The 12,666-nt window shown below is 43.4% G+C and overlaps 1 long non-coding RNA gene across 1 annotated transcript; it reads right to left on the reverse strand.

Annotated features, from left to right (window-relative positions):
* Nucleotides 1–6,401: 6,401 nt before the first annotated feature.
* On the reverse strand, nucleotides 6,402–11,547 carry LOC125506397 (uncharacterized). Its single transcript, XR_007282649.2, has 5 exons — nucleotides 11,263–11,547; nucleotides 10,937–11,130; nucleotides 10,115–10,547; nucleotides 9,839–9,971; nucleotides 6,402–8,646 (listed from the first exon to the last, which is right to left on the reverse strand). It is a non-coding gene; the product is annotated as an uncharacterized LOC125506397 (long non-coding RNA).
* Nucleotides 11,548–12,666: the final 1,119 nt, after the last annotated feature.

Consider the following 12,666-nt stretch of genomic DNA (forward strand, 5'->3'; position numbering starts at 1 on the left):
TCTCTCTCTCTCTCGCATATATATATTTCTGCTGTTTTCTAGGGCATATGCATATGCCATGCCATGCATGGACCACCAATTATGTGCCTTGAGGGCATGGCCATTTCGACATCACCAAGGCCCCTTTGGGGTTGGGTCCTATAGCTAGCTAGATTGTAGTACGTGCTAAGTACTAGCTGCCAAGTACTAAACTAATGTACCATCATGCATGCGTATGGACATGCTTAGTTAATACATATACTACCTTGTGACATGAGAGGTAGATGCATGGCTCTAAGTTGTTATGAAGAAGCTAGCCAGGTCCAGTGCTGATCAATGTGGACCTTTGCTGGCTAACTAGCTGCAGATCCTATATATAACTCGAGATTCTAAGGTTTGCATATGAGCTATGAGCATTTCCTGAACGAAATAATCTTCGGAAAAATAAAATTAGCATGAATACATCAGTAATCCAGCTAGAAAACCCCAAATCTGTAAAGGTGTGGATATATTAGTATGGATATATCAGTAAAAGTGTGATAGAATTGCAACAAATCTGTAGCTTGGATTTTGCTATAGGAAACCCCAATTGTCCAAGAAGAAAGAACTATACTTAGATGGTCCCTGCAGTGAGGATACATAGCTAGCCAAAGGCAGGAGTTGAGTGTGATGGACCCTTGGAGAGTGAAAGGTAGCTAATAGCTAGGGGACCTCTCCCTTGGGCACTATTTGTTTAACAAATCATGTTATGCTTTCCAAATCCCATTCAATTCAAATGAGATGGCAATTTCCTATGCATTAATCTGGGGGTAGACCCATAATCCTATTAGAAAAAGTGGACAGCGCAAAGATATAAACACTACCACAACATATCAACAGGACATGTTTCGTTGTAGACATAAATTCGATATCACACCGCCGGAGATATTTTCTTTTCTGAAAAGGAGGTCAAAACCCTGGCCTCTACGTCATATGATGCACACAACCATCTTATTTACACGTCCGGACATATGATGCATGGAGAATAATGATACCAACTGGATTTATTTATATCTGCAATGTAAGGGGTAGAAATCAGCAAGTACCGTTTTTTTTCTTCTCCTGGGTGATAAGTTTAATTTTTTAGAAGAAGGTAGTAATGTTAATTGGAGACGACAAAAATGACAAATCCGTAGATCTGCGCGTGTGGGCCCCGGCAGACCCATGACCCACGTACGCCTGCCAAAACCGTTGGTTCACTTTCTGCAAACCACCGTCACCCTTTCTCACAAGCGCGCGCCATCTCTCTCTGTAAGTCTGTATACAAGACCGCCGTATAGTACGCGCAGACAGTGTACTGTGCTGTGTATGTACACACACCGATCGCTGAGATCGGCAAGCAAATCGCGGATTCGTCGCTGCGACTCTCGACCAGCTGCCACCTTAAGCCCTCCAAAGCGTCACATGCCCATGGCTGGCCGATTGGTCGCAGGATTCCCAACCCTGGACCAAAATTTTCGTACTACAGATAAACAAAAATACAGTTGACTTGAAATGAAATGACTGGTGATCCGACTCGCAGAACGAATAACTGCGCCATCAATCAAGGGCACCCGGAGCTGCATGTGGATCGAATCCAATGTGCCACGATTTGATCTCATCCGTCCAATGGTACTTGTCTACCTAGTACGTCCAGATGTCGATGCTAAGTTTGCCTCCTTGAAAGGCAGCCGATGGGGGCTGGCTCATACATACTTTACACGGCGTAGTGCAGTGCAGTGCAGTGCGTACGAGTAAACGCTACACCTACCAAAAAAATTGTATGGGTGAACTTAGAGCATTTACAGCCGGACGCTTCAAACCCGTCTCAAACACCCAAGTAGACGGCCCAGTCAATGACATGTCACAGAAATTTGATTCAGACAGGCTTCTTAAACGGGTCTCAAACGTCCGGACTAACCGGCACCCCTAATATCCCGTCTAAATATGAGGCGGATATGGGGCGTCCGGGTATGTCCGTCACGTCGGACCTAACAGCCCTACCCCATCGTAAATTGCACCAAATGCACCAAACTCTTCCTCCTCTTTTCTCTGCACTCCTATCTTTCCCACGCCCGAGCCCTCGCCGTGCGCCACCCTTGTTCCCCGTCCTCACCACCAGTCCCAATACGTGGCCCTAGATGTCGTCCAGCCCATCCCGAACCGCCGCGACGAAGATTGCGTCTGCCTCGTCCGTCAGCGTCCCGTCCTCGGCTTCGTTGTGCAAGGCGGAGAAAGTCACCTGGAGGATGCGGCGACGCCGGTAGCGAGAGAGGGAAGCAGTTGCGGCGTCGCATGGAGCTGCGGACATGGACGAACAGCTCCCCCCCCCCCTCCCCCGCATCCATCCGTCCGCCGACGCGGATTGCGCCGTCGGACCACGTTAGGACAGAGGAGGATCCAACGGCCAGTTGGGGCATTCGGCGAATGGCGAGGGATCAACGAGCGTAGGGAGTACGAGGCAGTGGGGGCGGTTGCGGCAGCAGCGGGCCATGCGACAAAGATGCAAGTAGAGCATGCGGCCTGGATGCAGGCGGAGCAAGACGCAAGACGCAAGGATGGACTCGGAGCAGGCGACATGGATGGCGTCCGGCTAGTGATCCGACCAGCCGGCGAGGCATCCGTCATGCTCGAACATTTATTACATTTTCGCATGTCCATATTGTTGAATTATGATTTGATTTGCTTTGTTTTGAACTGTTGAATTCAAACAAATTTTATTGTATAATCGACATGCATGGATTGTATGGATTTGAAGTTTGCATTTGAGGTGTGTGGATGTGTGGCAGCACATATAAGGGGCCGGCGGGCGCTGTTCGCGGACACGCCCGTGGGCGTATAGGGGGCCGGATTTGCCAAGTCCGACTGTAGATGCTCTTACAGAGTAACATGGTGGCCCACGGATGAAAATAAGAGCTCACGCTACACGTTGGCCAACGCTGGGAGAATGTCATCACAACATCGTCTTTGTTGCACTCGTCGTTATGCAACATCATCCTCGTTGCAGTTACCGTCGTAGCCATTGTGCTTGTTGTCATCACAGCATCGCCACCGTTGCGGGCATCGTTGTAATAGTATCGCCGTTGTTGTGGGCGTCGCCATCGTTGTGTTTGCGACAACGCCTTGCAACACGGTGGCGCCTTCTCAACTCTGGCTCGCAGGACCCTCAGTACTACTCCCCTCCATCGATGTCTGCCTGCAACACGGTCGCAAGACCTCCGCCATGGATCTGTCCCATGCCACCGATGAACAATGCCCCCTGAAGCACCGGTGCTCGCCTGCAGCACAGCTGCAAGACCTCCATGTATCCAATCCGGTGGCTAACGGTGCCCGTCTGTAGCACTAGTGCCTGCAATAGTTTTGCAGCATTAGGCAGCGGGTTTGGTCCACACCGCGATGGCGAGCGACACAGCCTGCAACACTAGCACCTTGTAGCAGGCCACACCATGGATTTGGCGAGCTTAATGCAGCTAGTCGATCTAGAGCTTGGCTGACAGCCCGTTGCAACACCACCGTATGGAGAAGAGGGAAGGGAAGCGAAAACGAAGAGCAACACGAGCTCGACCATTTCCAGCGATATGGGAAAGAATAGCGTTTCGAGAGAGAAGCTTTGGGAGAGAACGCTCGTGTGGGACCACACATGACGCGTGGTGTGCCAGCGAGGCGGCTGATTTCTAGAAGAAATCAAACGACCATGTTAAAAAAAACTGTTTTCCATAAATAAGAGGGGGCTAGAACATCTCCAGTTGGAATGGGCTAATTTGACCCGCTATTTATCCATAGACACGTCCAAACATTGCCCGATCATGTCTGTTTTGAACCCCTATTTATCCATGCACATAGCCGTGAGCCCGTGACCCATCAAATTGTTCGGACAAATGCATATAATTGATGGGATGGAAAAAAGAGAGAAAAAATGAAAATAGAAAGTGGTCCGGAGTGGGTTAGGTCTGAGGTGGGGTGGTTTCGGACATCCCCATTTCATCCTCACATATGGGATAGATTTTGATTCACGAATAGCCCAGACATATATGAACAATTCGGAGGTCCATTTGGATGGTTTTTCTTTCTCTTTTATGTGCAGACACCGTCCTTTGGAAGGTCGTCCGAGTAAAGATGCTCTAAGTGGAGTGAAGGGCATGTACGGCCGGACGTAAACCCCGTCCATAAGTCAACCGTTCGTAAGTCTAGCATTTATACTGATATACAGTGTGCTAGCCAGGGGATCACCCAGCACTAGCTGTGGCCTCCTGATCTCTCCAGCTGGATCATTTCACTGCCCATGAGATGAGATCGATCTGCGATTAACCATGCACGCAAAAGTGATACTGTCCTATTCCCTTGTTCCTGCCTGCTCACATATAACTTCTGTATGTAGCATGTACCCGCTGCACTGTATATATGCGACACCGCCTGCCACTGCCAGCCTCGCCGTGATTACCCACTGTAGGGATGTCATCTCATCTCTCCCTCACAAGGTCAACACGACATGCAGTAACTTTTCCATCAGGAAAAAAAAAATCACAGTGCACCCTTGTGAACAGTAAAATTGAAGAAAAAAACTAATTCTAAAAACTTTTGGCAGCAAAAAATGTTGAATGTTCTATGTGCGTGCAAATTTCAATGAGAACTAACACTCCTAATGCTCTGGAAAAAATGGTTGCTCCAAAAAGGCTATTTTTGAAGGGTGTGACTAGGTCTCAATCGATTGAGATTTAACTAAGTCTCAGTGAAGTGACATAGCATTCAATAGAGAAAAATAAAAAACTGAGAAGAAAATTTTGCACGAATCCTAATGTAAGATCTAACGGACATAGCATTGACTGAGACTTCGTTATATCTTAATCGATTGAGACTTAGCAAGACTGATTTTTGAAAGCATATTTATGTGCACATTTTGTAATTTTTGCCCAGACTTACGTGAATGTGATTTCATCTCAAAAATTTGCACACAGGAAGAAAAATAAGCAATCTTTGTTGTCAAAAAATAGGAGAATTTTTTAAAACTTTTTTTCAATTTTACGGTTCATCACAGGAGAATTTAAGCTCCAGATTAGAAGGACACTTTCCGTTTCTACCTACAGAGTAGTACTCCCTCCGTTCCTAAAATATTTGTCTTTCTAGACATTTTAAATGACTACTACATACGGATGTATGTAGACATATTTTAGAGTGTAGATTCACTCATTTTGCTCCCTATGTAGTTACTTGTTGAAATGCCTAGAAAGAGTATTTAGGAACGGAGGGAGTAATATGTAGTACTAGTAACGACAACAAGAAACCCTAAAAAAGACAGTAAAATGTTTAATTTTTACTGACATTAGTACAGTACAATTATTTTTACTGACATTGGCAATAAATAAAAATAATGGCGACCCATCCTGGCTAGCGTCGTCCGGGTCGGTCCAGGGTGTATGAAACCTGGAGACTTTGGCCCTGCATGGCCCTGGATCCTGGGATCATTTGGCATGTTGCGCAGTGAATGGCACGTCCGTCACATGCATCCCACTTTGGATCTCAGACTAGTTACTGGTGCAAGCTAGTCGCCAAGATGTGTGGTGCAGTGTGTGGGTAACAAAGTCAGATCGCCCGCCCTGCGCCCGGCCGGCGCGGGTGTAATGGCTGGCCGGCCGTCCAGCCGAGTTTCAGGTCTCTGAATGTACACACTCGGAGAGTGCAACGTGTATGTGCTAGTATGAGGCTATATGGCTAGGTTCAGAAAGAAGAAGAAAATTAGGTATTTATATCTCAAACCAGCACAGCAAGTACTACTTCCGTCCACAAATACGGAGTATAAGATGTTTTGGATATTTCAATATGGGCTTAAGTACGGACTGAAAAGAGAGAACAAACACACTAAAACGTGTCTACATACATCCGATTTAGAAAAGAAAAAAAGCTGAAATATCTTATATTTATAAACGGAGGGAGTAGTATATAAACCAAGGGAGAACAGTCTTATGATTTTGAAAAGAAAATGGAAATCATATTCTGAAGTTCCAAAAAAAAATCACATTTATGTAAAAACTTATGATGAAGTGCACGTGAAAAATCCAGGCTCCATGGAGCCCCGGAGCCAAAAGCAATTTCCTCTATATATATGTAATATGCTGATTGGTGATTGCATCATTAGTGATGACACCACTGCATAAGAGCAGGTGACAGTTCATTGGACAGGTTCACAGGGTCTTGAAGGCAGACCTCAACAGCACTCGCAAAATGGGGATACAAAGATCAACCTTGGCTACATGCATCTCAAAGCAGTAGTGTATATACCAAGGTATGTACGTGTATAATATGCTGATTGCATCATCAGGTATTACAAAACTGAAAAGAGCAGCTGACAAGTCACTGGATAGCTTCACAGGGTCTTAAAGAACCAGCAGAAACTTGACCCACTTTTCTATATACCTCAACAGCAAACTGCAACATAAAATGGGGCTAAAAGGATCTTGACGATCATCTCGGAAAGGGACATCTGGAGGATCGAAAAGATAATAAAGAAGTAATCCCTCCGTCCCATAATGTAAGACATTTTTACACCATGGGACGGAGGGAGTAACAGATATACTCATGGTACGTATGCAAGCATTAGCGATCAGATCGCATGTTATGACAAGTGTTCAAGTACTGTGCATGATCCTTTCAGGCATAGAAACAGATACTGCAGGCAGCATATATTACAAACAGCTCAGTATGAGGCATGAGCTGAGATTATATTCTCTTTCCTTAAAGTTTCAGGTTTAGGCACCGGCTAGCTACTACGACGCTTGATCCTGCTGCTTATGTCGCGGTCTGCACACATTGAAATTAAGAACATGATTTTCGAACTAAACCCAGGGGAGAGCAGATGCCTTTCACTTCAATGGGTTTCCTGGGAGGAAAAGGTCTTCCCTCAGTACATGCTCCCATTCTGACGGTGAGTGGCTTAACTGCTTCTCATGCAAATCACATTTGCAGGTTTCATCAGACTCTTCAAGCACTGTACAGACGTACTGGCTTGCGGTTCTGCTACCAGCTTCATCAGATAGGGCTCTGCACCCAGCATCACCAGGTAAATCAACCTTCGACATCATCACGCAAATCAGTCTTCTGAATTACCTCCTCACGCGCAACAGGGCCAGGTTATTTTTTTCTTTCAAAGAGACACACCCAATCATCGGAACGGAAAACATCTTGCCCCCAATTCACGATGCTGCTATTGGTATCTTCACGTCTTTTCAGGACTTGCAGCCTGGCCAAAAGCTGACCAAATCCATTCTTATTGTTTGCTGTTTGGATCTGATGAGCTTGGCTATAAAAGTAGTACCATGTGTTTTGCTTTCTCACTAGATTCTAGCTGATCTATGTTGGTGTGCTCATCCAATGTGCTTGTATTATTGCAGTTCTTAAAGTCGTGAGGTGCAGCCTCATCCCCTTCATTGTTACTTCCTTCGGAACACTCTTTCATGATGCCCTCCACTAAAGAGTTTATACTATCATCAACAGCATCATCAAATACGGTGTCATCAACAACATCTGCCCTTCTACAATTATGTATTTCTTTTTGCTGCTCAGATTGCCCTCATCGGAGCAACCTATACTCTCATCGCGCAGCTTCAAAACTTTCAGTCAAGAACACATCAGCCATCAAACGAAAGGCCAATCATATACGATTCAAGTATATGATTTACCAAGAATATAGAAACATTTCAAATAATTTCCTATTACCTATTCAAACAAAGACCAAACTATAACTAATCTGCTTAGCTCTCGGTTCATCATAGGTCAGCACCAATCTGAAAGTAACTCAGCAGACACATAGGATGTGAGGGGGAAAAGGGTTTTTTATTGTTGCGGAAAGGCTTTTCTGACAGCACATCAGTTGAGCCTTTTTGAAAGGATGGCTGTAAAATGGCCAGGTCTGTAGGCCAAGGTGTGTTATTTGGTCCCATAAAGAACACATGAATAATTGGACTCTAGTAACTACAGAACTGCGTGCTCCCATCCCAAATACTGATTGAAATAAAGAATAAAGGCATGTACTCCCTCCGTTCCTAAATTTAAGCTTTTTTAGAGATTCCAATGCGGACTACATATGGAGCAAAATGAGTGAACCTACACTCTAAAATACGTCTATATACATCTGTATGTAGTCTGTATTGAAATATCTAAAAAGTTTTATATTTGGAAACGGAGGGAGTATAACATACAGAATAAAGAGCTCTAATTCTTTTTACTTGAGGAATGAGTAGGGATGTTACCTCTCAACCTGTCCAAAACAAGATATGATCTGCACTGATAAATAAGGAAATGCTAGAAACAATAGAAAATGCAATGCACCTCTTTTTTTCCCTTGTGTTGTAGCTTGTAGGTTTGTCTCAGTAGCAAGATGAGCAATTCGTGGTGTATACAATGAAATAAAACAAAAACAAATTAGGAAATTAGCAACAGCAAGATGAGAAAATGAAGATGCATTGAAATAAAACAAAGGCGACATGAGGTTAAAAGTTACAAAGTCTATACACTGCTGCATCAAAGCACAAGAGTAGATTATCTTGAAGGAGAGAATCCATGGTGACGGTTTGCACGAACACGTCATGCACGCACACCATAGTTTGGAATGTGAGGCCATACTTTGGTGTGCTTCCACTTGTTTAGAGAGCTCTGCTGTAAAATTAGGAAATTGATCACAAGATTTCAGACGCACAAAGGGCAAAGTTTGAATACTTAATAAAACAGTTAATAGTTAACAGGGTGTTAGAATACATAAACAGTAAAGGACAAAGTTTGAATAGTTAATAAAAGAGTTGATAGGGGGTTGGAAACTTGGAATACATAAGCAGTCGAACTGGAGTGCAGGCATGACATTTGCCAAGATTTGACCTTGGATGCAAGAATCTTTTAAAAGGGTTCTAAATTTTTGTAACAGAATATTGTGTCCTACTTTAGATGCTACCTTTCATGATTACTGGAGCTGGTATTCCTGTAGATGTTAATTTACCATGAGTTTATTCTGTCTTTTTTTGCGGATTTATTAACTGCAGATGCACCTGTGATCCTATGAAGCATTCTCATAGAACATCTCTTTTTTCTTCTTCTGTATTGATAACAAAGTTAAGTTGGTTTTTTGGGGTATCTTATATCAAATATTCTTGTATTTGACAAAGCAGTCTGCCATTTGCACCCTGGAAGATGTGGATGTTATCAAGGAAGGAAATGTTAGTATTACTTCCATGATAGAAAGGGATGTGCACAGTAAATCTGCAGCTTGCGTAGGTAGCATCACTAATTTTGATGAGGGTAGAATTGCTGGGTATTGAGAGAGTAAATATATCTGTCGATGGGGGTAAAACTCATAGGTATCAGGAAAGAAATGTGCAGTACATATCTGATGGAGCTCAAATTGACAAGTGGGCATGGATACCTTTTGTGGCTACATTGGACATGCCATCAAATGCTGAGATAGTAGCTAAGGCAGTAAGTAAATTCACTGCTGGATGCATTACTGTTTCATCTTTTGTTGCTTAGATGAACATGGCAGGTGTTGCATTAGCCCTGAGGTGCAGACTAGATAAGACAGAAGAACATGGGAGGTGTTGTGTTCTGTCTGATAAACAAGACAATTCCAGTTGCAACAATGTGATGTCCCCTCTCATATGTGGAAAGACTTCTGAGTGCAGTTGCAACGGCACTGATACTACCAGTGATTTAAAAAGAGAAAAGATACTACCTGTGAATTCACATATGTGTCTTAACCTCAATTACATATCGGCCGCCTAAAAGCTAAACCCCTCCCTGTAAGGACATTTTCATCCTACAACTGTGCCTCGTCATAAATGTAAAACATCGATCGTCTTACCTTCATGTAAGAAATGCAACTTTGGCATCATTTCTGAAGTGCTTTGCTGATGAAAAATGTCCCGAGAGCTAGAAAAAAGAGGAGAAAAATCATCCTTTCCTATGTGCTTTTTGTTGCTTCTCCACGTCCTTCCCTGCAAAAGATAATGAGAAACATTTGAAATTACTTACTGCAAGTCTGCAAAAATGTTGAATTGCAAAAGGGAAAACAAAAATTCCCAGCCGAACTCTGCATTTGTCTAAAGAATCATTACTGACAGCATTTGAGACTTGACACCTGATTGTGTATATGTCCATGAGCATTTTGTCTAAAGAATCCTTAACTGGTGCTTCACGTCTTTCTCCCCTGATTCAGACAAGACCTTTGCTGATGATGTCCTGCAGTGAGGCTGCAGGGAAGATGACGATTCACACGAGTAACATCTTTCATCCAAGATATCTTGATTGTAACCCCAGAACTGCTGAAATAGTTTTCTTAACAGATCTTCACAAACCAATCAATGAACTCCTCTCTCACATAAAAAAGGATAAAGGATAATAAGCATCTCACAGATCAAGCTTAAGCCAGCAAAACGGCAAGGCACTTATGTTTGTGCAAAAGCACACGGTAGCAATTGTTTCAACTAACTGTGTTGTCGCTGTTTGCTCTGGCGCTTCTTGATTTTGTACTCAAAATGGCTTTTCGCTGTTTATGAATTTCGCGTGGGTGCCTACAAAATAATGCATGGCGCTAAATTGAGGCGCAGATTTTATGTTGGTATCACTATCACCACAGAGAGACACGAACAAAAAGATAAGAACAGGCTAACTATTGACCGCAGTACTGAACAGCTTGTAACTTGTGAAACTAAAAGGGTACATAGATGAGAGAAATTGGATCTTTTGCCCCACATTTATCCTAACTTTTTGATCATTTGACCCCCCCCCCCCCCCCCCCACACACACACACAAAAGATCCAATTCCCCACTTCTCAGAAATATGATAACTACCACTGGATCAATTGCATAGTTTTCATATGAAAAATAAATATATTACTCCCTCCAATCCATATTAATTGTCGCTGATTTAGTACAAAGTTGTATGGATCAGAGGGAGTACCTGATCCTTGGAGGCGTCCTCTCGCCATTCCAGCTGAAACTCGTGCAGAAGCAGAGTGAGCAACCTTTGCAGCTCGGGCGGCACCTCCGGAGGAAAAAGCTTCGGAATCTCGGCCTATACGATGGTCTCATAGACACACTCACACACCTGCGGATCAGTACTCTGAAGCACACCAACAGCTGCAACCTGCAAGCCTGCAACAAAGAGATGTACTGTAGCATTAAGCACAGAGCGAGGCTGCTTTGGCATAAATGTCTCTGCACTCGGCGCGAGAAATGCGCGGAAGGAGAATGGAAAGGGGAGATGGGAAGCGGGTAGCTACGGACGGGGTCGAGCTCGGAGTCGGAGGGGAGCTGGAGGATGTCGCGGACGACGGCGTTGAGGCTGGGGTGCGCCAGAGCGCCTGCAGAATGTACTATACCGAGTTCTTGGCCCGCGCGCGCGGGCCAGCGGCGGGAGGTGAACGTGCCCCCTGAGCGCCGCCGCCGATGTCGTCCCGTGTGGCCGCTCCTCCATCGCCGGCCGCCGCGTGCGGGGAGACTATGGGCCAAGACATGAGTAGCACATGCGGGTTGCTAGCGGGCTGAGATGAGTACCATTTCGTACCAGGCCCATCCATTAGCACCATGTCTGGCTCTGGCTTTCTCTCTTTCCCGGACAAAAAAGAAGAAGAAAAGACACCATGTGACACATGTGGTCTTTCTCAAAACAAAACAAAAAATGTGGCATATGTGGTCAGCAATCCAAACAAATTAAAAAAATACAAAAATGCCCTCTAATCCCGAGCTCAAATGCTCCACTACCAGCAGTAAATTTGGCATTGTCTTGGAAAAAAAGCAGTAAATTTCACCCCCCAAAAAAACTATTTTTGGTTGAAAACTAGCATTGCTTGGTTTTCTTCATATGTGCAATTTTGATGATGAAATCGCATTTGTGGAGGTCTAGGGACAATACTAAAATCAGCACATTAAAATGTTTTTAATAATAATAATATTTTGAAGCATTGATTTTTGTTCATCCCAGAGCATTAGGAATGTTTTTACTTCACGAAAATGTGCACGTATGTAGAACATTCAACAATGTTTGTTGCCAAAAAAATTCAGATTTTTTAGTATTTTTTGATTTAACTGTTTATGAGGGTGCATTTGAGTTCAGGAGCAGAAAATCCACATCCGAGAGAAGAGACATTCTTCTACCAGCAATGTTTTTCGTAGTGGCGTATCTATATCTTATTTTTTACAGTGGTATACTTACTCATATTTTCATATTTTAATATGTTTCTTCTACCAGCAGTTTGTCCCATTTTGCACAAAACAACTATTATTCAACTAATAGTGTGTTGATATGTCGTTGAAAATATAGAAAAGGCGAGCTGGTTGTAATTTTTTTGATATGTGCCCTTATGAATAGCCAATTTATTCACAATTATACATTCAATGGTTGTGGATAAATATGTACACTCTAGTGGTGACTGGTATTTTTTCATTTGAGACATCCAAATTATTAATACAATTTCATAATAATTCATCCAATATTTATGACAAAAGATAAGATATAGACACTTCACCAATCACTCATCATATCCACGAATGATTTATGATAACTACCATTGGATCAATTGCATAGTTCTCAATTGAATGTCTTCTAGTTAGTACTAATTATATATTCCATCCCTTCGTTTTTATTATGTAATTTGTTCTTTAGGTGTATTCTAAATTATCAGGTATATT

Source organism: Triticum urartu, chromosome 5A (genome assembly GCF_056163025.1).
Source record: "Triticum urartu cultivar PI428250 chromosome 5A, HENAU_Tu73, whole genome shotgun sequence".
Classification (NCBI taxonomy): domain Eukaryota; kingdom Viridiplantae; phylum Streptophyta; class Magnoliopsida; order Poales; family Poaceae; genus Triticum; species Triticum urartu.